The sequence below is a fragment of the Oryctolagus cuniculus genome, chromosome 18 (assembly GCF_051225735.1).
Source record: "Oryctolagus cuniculus isolate XC-2025 breed Fujian yellow rabbit chromosome 18, ASM5122573v1, whole genome shotgun sequence".
NCBI lineage: Eukaryota > Metazoa > Chordata > Mammalia > Lagomorpha > Leporidae > Oryctolagus > Oryctolagus cuniculus.
Window position 1 is genome coordinate 59,460,149 of NC_142884.1, and position 7,552 is coordinate 59,467,700.

The window sequence follows — 7,552 nt, forward strand, 5'->3', positions numbered from 1 at the left end:
GAGCTGGAGCTGCATTTGCCTCATCTGTGTCCCCATACCTAACAATAACAAAAGCCACCCAGGGCTCTCTCTGATCCAATACGAGGATATTCGAGGGGGTGAACTAAGTAATGGTAATGGGGCCTAGCATGGTGCGTCCTTCCAGCAGCCCTCAGAAAAGCCCAGATGCCCTCATTGGAGGACGGCTTTCTTAAAGCAAAGGGCCGCCGATGATGGACCCTTTGTTACCACAGCTGACTCCTATCCCCCACCTTACGGGTCACAGAACCACCTCAGCAAGTGCATCAAGCGGGGCCCTGCCTCCCTAACCCACCAATCACTTCCCCCAGTGGTATCTCAGAGTGCGCAGCTCATGCTTCAGGCCAACCAGCAGGAGACAGGGTGGAGGAAACACATGCGGAAGGAGTCTGCCTCCACCCGAGGTGAACACGCATGGCTAATCACAAAATCAGCTGCAGATGTGACCAGGGACTCTGCTACAGTGAGACAGACACCCAAGGTCAGGAACCGTTCATGACCTCCTCATGATACGCTCCTCTCTAACTGACCCTTGCTCCGGAAGACCCCAAGGGAAGCAGGGAGAATGGGAGCAGGAAAGAAAAAAGAGGCCGTGATCCTGAACTTGACCTGAAGGCAGACCTCTGAGAACCTCCATCATCTGGAAAACCAACCAGGAACCAGACACAAATCAAAAGCTTCTATACACAGGGTCAGTACTCACCAGAGGAGTCAAGGTCATGAGGGCAAGGGAAGAAAGAGGATACAAACAGCCACAGCGAGGTGGGGCTGTGAACTACATCCTAAAACAAAAGAACATTAAAGGCTAACCCGTAAAATGCACATGATCCAAAGGTAACATGGCACCAGTGTTAATTTCCTCATTTTCCAACTGTAGCATTGTACCAGTGTTAATTTCCTGAGTTTTCCAAGCCTAACCCTGTACCAGTGTTAATTCCTGATTTTCCAACTGTAACATTGTACCAGTGTTAATATCCTGATTTTTTTCCAACTGTAACATAGTACCAGTGTTAATTCCTGGTTTTCCAACTGAAACATTGCTCCAGTGTTAACTTCCTTTTTTTGACCAATGTACTGTGGTTACATAAGTTGCTAGTACCAGGGGATGATGGGTACACATGAACTCTCTCTACTATTTTTGTAATTTTCTCTAAGTCTAAAATGATCTTAAAATAAAAAATGTTTTGTTTTGACTTTTAAAGGACTTCTATGCAGCCAGCGACATCCTGGTATGAATGAAGTCATTCCCATGAAACCTGGTGTGGCTGAATGGGCCATGAATATAGCTTCTTTATTTAGCAATCATGTATATTGTTCTCTCAAGAAACATACAGTCCTTCCACAAAGCTGAGAAGGCTCAAACGGAAGGAGGAGGAAAGCTAGGAATGACAGATTGGGAAGTGGCAGGGAGAAAGGACAAGTACCAGGCAGTTTGCAGCCACTTTGTGCGAGGGCGGAGGGGCCGCCAGACCTGAACAGGTCCACGTGTGCAGCAAAAGCCTGTGCCAGGCCCCGAGCTGAGGCCAGAGCATCAGGTCCTCTCCAGCAAAGGCTCACCAGTGGGGAGGCAAGGACACAAAACACACACAGATAAAAACGATACATGGTTTCCAGCAGTTTGAGCTGTGAAGTGTATTACAGGGTCCTGGATCAAAGAGCTATTCGGCTGGGGGGAAACGAGGTTAAAGAAGCCACCAAAGAAAGGCCTGTTTGGAGGTTGGAGGTGGCTGGAGTCCAGCAGGTGAGGGAGAGAGGAGTCAGAATAGAATCTAGAGGTGGGCAGGGACCAGATCAGGCCCCTTGAGAGGCCGTCATCCTAGCACAGCAGGAGAAGCTGGGACACCCACATCCCGTGTGAGCGCCAGTTCGAGTTCTGGCTGCTCCACTTCCCTGCTACTGTACCTGGGAAGGCAGCAGATGGTGGTCCAAGTGCTTGGGCCCCTGTCACCCACATGAGGGACCCAGATGGAGTTCTCAGCTCCTGGCTTGAGGCTGGTCCAGCCATGGCCAATGTGGCCAGTAAGGGAGTGAACCAGATGGACGATGTCTCTCCTCTTCCTCCCCTTCCTATAACTCTGCCTTTCAAATAAAATAAACAAATCCAGAGAGACTGGGGGGGAGGGGGGACTTTGATGTGGGTCTTGACGCTGAGCCCTCCAGTGGAGGCACAGGCTGAAGATGCCAGGCGGTGCCCCAGAGATGCTTGCTGTGGGACTGAAGTTCTGAAAAGCCGAGATTTGTCCTGGGACACAACAGCATGAACGTGGCAGCTCTGATCCCGAATCTTCTGGCTCCAGACCCAGGTCTCCCGAGCCTGTCCAGACTTAGCATCCTGTGCTTTCTGGAACTTAGAGAAAGCAGACCTACCTCATGGGGTCCCCATGGCTGCCAGCCAGCACTGACCCTTCAGAACAAGAGTGTTCCCCCTCTGTCCTCTGAAATGAACTGTGGAAACGCCACACACACACCACATATGCACACTACACACATTTTCTGCACCGTTTTGTTTATTCATGCACCATCTTCTATGAAGAATCAAAGCCACTCAAAAACACATACACTGCACGATGTTTTCTCTAACAAGAGGGTAAACAGGCGCATCTCAACTTTAAAGATCCAGGGAGCAAATGAGGACAAGGGAAGCACCTGGCTTATAATTGTTTTAAATCAGGGAGAGAATTGGGACAAAGGCAAATAAGGATAGGAAATAGAAGAGAAAGCCCAGGATGACACCGAAAGACACAACTCCTGCACTTAGCCATGGGCTGACCCCTCCCACAACCGACCTCAACGTGGAAGTCACTGCATTCCCTGATGCAAGACACAATACTCAAAAAATAACATAAAATGTTTGTCATTAAGAAGAAATAAAGCTGGAAAGAAACTCTCTCATGGACTGTATAAACATCCATCTCCTCTCCTTTTCCCCTTCTGCTTAGAACCCCAAATTCCTCCCCCATCTTTCAGTTGGGAACCTGTCTTGTCTCAGCTGGATAATACATAAAAATTGGGACATCCTTTAAAAAACTAAACTATGGCATACATGCAATAAAGTGCACATGAGTGTCCTGTCCAGTGAATTAGCACAAAGAACATGCACCTGTGTCCCCAGCACCCAGTGCAGGAATCAGCCTTGCCAGCCCCCACCGGGTCACCACGTCAGCCCAGGGGTCACCACGGCCGGACTTCCAGCCCCTAGATCTGCTTTTCCTGCTTTTGAAATGTATACACACAGAATCAAACAGCCTCTGGTTTCTCTCACGGCACCTGTGTTTGTGAGTCATGCGCCTCATTGCCTGCAGTTGTAAAAAGTCCGTTCTCGTCGCTCAGGATGGCTCCATCACGTGGCCCCACCACAATTCACTCTCCTGCAATAAGTGGATTCATTCATCCTTGGACGGGAAGGTATAAAAGCAATCGCAGGTTGCACATGGGCATTTTTATGTGCGTTAGCTCTGTGAGGCATCGCGTAACTGCTTGCATTCGGGAGATGCCAACGTGATGTCTCTAAACTTATTCGTGAGATTCCAATGCAGATTCTGAAACTGTCAGTGTGGCAGCTGACAATATTTTGAACACTGAAATCTATTTTTGTAACCAAAGATGTCTCAGGCCTGTGGCCAGGGGAGCAAAAAGCAAATAGAAAACCTGTAAGACTTTTTTTTTTCTTTGCTCTTTTAACAAGTAGATGTTCAACATTTGGAGGCGACATTTATGGAGAACTTACTGTGTGCCAGCAACCGTGCACTCTGTCTGTACTGTTTCATTTAATCCCAAGGACAACCCTGTGAGGCTGTCTGACTTTTATTATTCTCATTTTTCAAGTCTTTCATCCTTGGTGTTTAGTGTAGCAGCCAGTACCAACCAGGCACTCAGTAAGTGCTCATTAAATATGACAATGAATGAGTAACACCAGCTACCATTGAAGAGTACTGGGCTCTCAGAGTGTTCCAGGCACTGTACCATTGCCTACATTCAGTAGACCATTCAATCTTCCCAACAAACCTGGAAGGTAGCAGAGGAGACAGCGGCTCATGAGCCCCGCTGTCTCTAAGAGCTCCCCTCTGCTCATGCAAGCATCTATCAGCTGCCACCTTTGGGCCATGTGACCGCACCCATTTGCTCACAGTTGATTGGGGCAGGGGTGGAGGTCCAGTGCAGTTCAGCCAATCACATTCTGTCTTGGGAATTGGGATTTGTGGCTAAAGATGGCTAGCTAGTTCTGCTTGCGGCTAGAATTGAGATGCCATAAACTGACTTCCCAGTGTGGCCTTTTTTTTATGGAATAAACAAAGAAAGAGGGTCTTCAGGGAGAGAAAAATTAAGTGATGGAGCAGAGAGGTGCAGAGACAAGAGTTTGACCTGGGTTCTCTGTTTCTCACCTTAAGGCCTCAAAAACCCCAGACTTGGGTTCTAGCAAATCCTCTTTTGTTGTTTAAAATGGGTTCAACTGAGTTCCCATTAGCTGCTACCAGAAATAATTAACCTAAGACAGGCAGATATAAGTTTCCCATCCCACAGATGCGGTAACTAAGGCTCATGAGAAATAACATTTTCCCACGGTCACACATCCAGTGAGTGGCAAAGACTGGAACCCAAGTCCATCTAACTCTGCCACCTGAGCTGTTTCCCCTTTCACACACTGGTGCTCCTTGGACCAGTTCAACGGGACATCCGTCTTTCAGCCCTGCTGCAAACTGTTGAGAGCTGGGGTCATGTCTGACCCACTGTAGCAGCTCCACCTGGACTGAACACTGTCAGATATCATTTGAAAGGCACCAGATGGAGATTTCATGGAGCCAGAGAAACATCATAGCGTGACCGAAGGAAATAAACACGTTTTATGGATACAAACCACAGAGGCAGAAAGTGGGGCACGGAACTACTGAGGGACTCCCTGGTGACCTTGACAGACAGGCCAGGACCCAGGGATGAGAGTCTCTGGGGGGCCCTAAAGCTGGAGACAGGCCTCCACGAGGCTAAACACCGTGCTGTGTGCCAGATCGCCTAGATCTTCATCCATGACCTTCAGCCTGGTCGTGCTGACCTGAGCCTTGGCAGGGTAACTGGGGCTGGGAACTGAGTTTGGGCCCAAGTCAAACATGGGCACGTAGGCTGACCCTAGGGGCTGGGCCCAGACAGCACCATGGGCCTAAGTTCTCATTCTACAGAAGTTAGGCCATCAGCTCCCTTCTGTGCACACAGATCCCATCCTGCCATCCACACACAGCCACAGGGGAGCTTTCTACAACACAAAGCTGACCAGGCCACCCCTCCTAGAGCCCTTACATGGCTGCCAAGGCTTTCAACCTGGCGTTCAAGGCCTTCATGACCTGGATTTCCGGGCCACCCATTCACACTCAGCTTGGCTCCAATATTCCCAGCTACCTACACCCCTGGAATCACCTCGGCCTCTCCACACCTACACCACCATCACATACACAGGCTATTCCCTCTACCACAGTATCGCCCCTTATCCCATCATCCATCTGCTGAAATCTTCCCAAAACTTCAAGTTCAACTCAAGAAGCACATCTTTAAGCCTTTTCTGACCCTACAGAGTCTGGCACGGAAAGTGGACTGCTCCGTGACCGCCAGCTTATGAGATCTAACTTTCTCACAGGTTGTCAGACCCTGCAGGATAGGGACCTGGTGTTCAACATTGTTTTTTGCACCAGTTCACAGTAGAGGGCTTAGTCTGTGCTAGGCAACAGTAAGTGAACATGGGATGCACAGAGGAAGGGATGCGGATGGGATGAGTGAGTGGGTGGATGGGTGAATTAGTGGGAGTTTGTTCGGATAGATGAGTGGGAGGCAGAATGAACGGACTTGTGGGAGGTTAGGGAGATGGACGGATGAGAGGAAGGTTAGCTGGGTTAGATGATGGAGGAGAGGTGGGTGGTGTCATGGTTTGGGTAACAGTTTGGGTGTTTGGGTGTTTGGGTAACAGTTTGGCTCAAGTGTTGGGGGCTTCAGCGACTGCTTACCAGATGAAGCATGGAGCTTGATCTAATGACAGCCCAGTGCCAGGGCTCCAGGTCAGTGAGGGCTGCCCTCAGAAGGTAGTTCTTGTACGAGAGTTGGTTATACCAGAATCTACAAAGAGATCAAGAAACTCCACAACAACAAAACAAACAACCCACTTAAGAGATGGGCCAAGGACCTCAATAGACATTTTTTCAAAAGAGGAAATCCAAATGGCCAACAGACACGTGAAAAAATGTTTTAGGGCCGGCGCCGCGGCTCAATAGGCTAATCCTCCGCCTAGCGGCGCCGGCACACCGGGTTCTAGTCCCGGTCAGGGTGCCGGATTCTGTCCCGGTTGCCCCTCTTCCAGGCCAGCTCTCTGCTGTGGCCAGGGAGTGCAGTGGAGGATGGCCCAGGTGCTTGGGCCCTGCACCCCATGGGAGACCAGGAAAAGCACCTGGCTCCTGGCTCCTGCCATCGGATCAGCGCGGTGCGCCGGCTGCAGCGCGCCGGCCGTGGCGGCCATTGGAGGGTGAACCAATGGCAAAGGAAGACCTTTCTCTCTGTCTCTCTCTCACTGTCCACTCTGCCTGTCAAAAAAAAAAAAAAAAGAAAAAGAAAAAGAAAAAATGTCCAGGATCACTAGCCATCAGTGAAATGCAAATCAAAGCCAGAATAAAGTTTCACCTCACCCCAGTTAGAATGGCTCACATACAGAAATCAACTAACAACAGATGCTGGCGAGGATGTCGGGGGAAAGGCACACTAATCCATTGTTGGTGGGAATGCAAACTGGTAAAGCCACTAATGGAAGACAGTTTGAAGATTCCTCAGAAACCTGAATATAGCTCTACCACACTACCCAGCCATCCCACTCCTCAGAATTTACCCAAGGGAAATTAAATTGCCAAATAAAAAGAGCTATATGCACCTCAATGTTTATTGCAGCTCAATTCACAATAGCTAAGACCTGGAATCAACCTAAATGTCCATCAACAGAAGACTGGATAAAGAAATTATGGGATATGTACTCCATGGAATACTACACAGAGGTAAAAAAAAAAATGAAATCAGTCATTTGCAACAAAATGGAGGAATCTGGAAAACATCTTGCTGAGTGAAATAAGCCAGTCCCAAAGGGATGAATATCATATGTTCTCCCTGATGGGTGAGAAAGGAAAAAGGAAACCTATAGAAGTGAAACTGACACTATGAGAAGCAGTAACTTGATCAGCCCTTGTCCTGACTGTTGAAGAACAGTTTATTATTTTATTCTTTTTAGTGTTTTCTTTTTCTACTTAATACTATTGGTTGAACTCTTTAATTAACACAGAATTATCCTTAGGTGTTTAAATCCAACTTAAAATTGATCCCAGTTAAAAAGGAGATATACAATTTGGCACACACTCCCTTGGACTTACCCCTAAGGGTAAAGCTAAAAACTTGCCATGTGAATCCAAATCCCATTAAGTTGGCAGGTACTAATGCCATCTCACTAGTTAAAGTGATCAGTTTAATTTCATAACTGATCATAAAGATAGGATTAAGTGTCAAAGGGGTCACAATA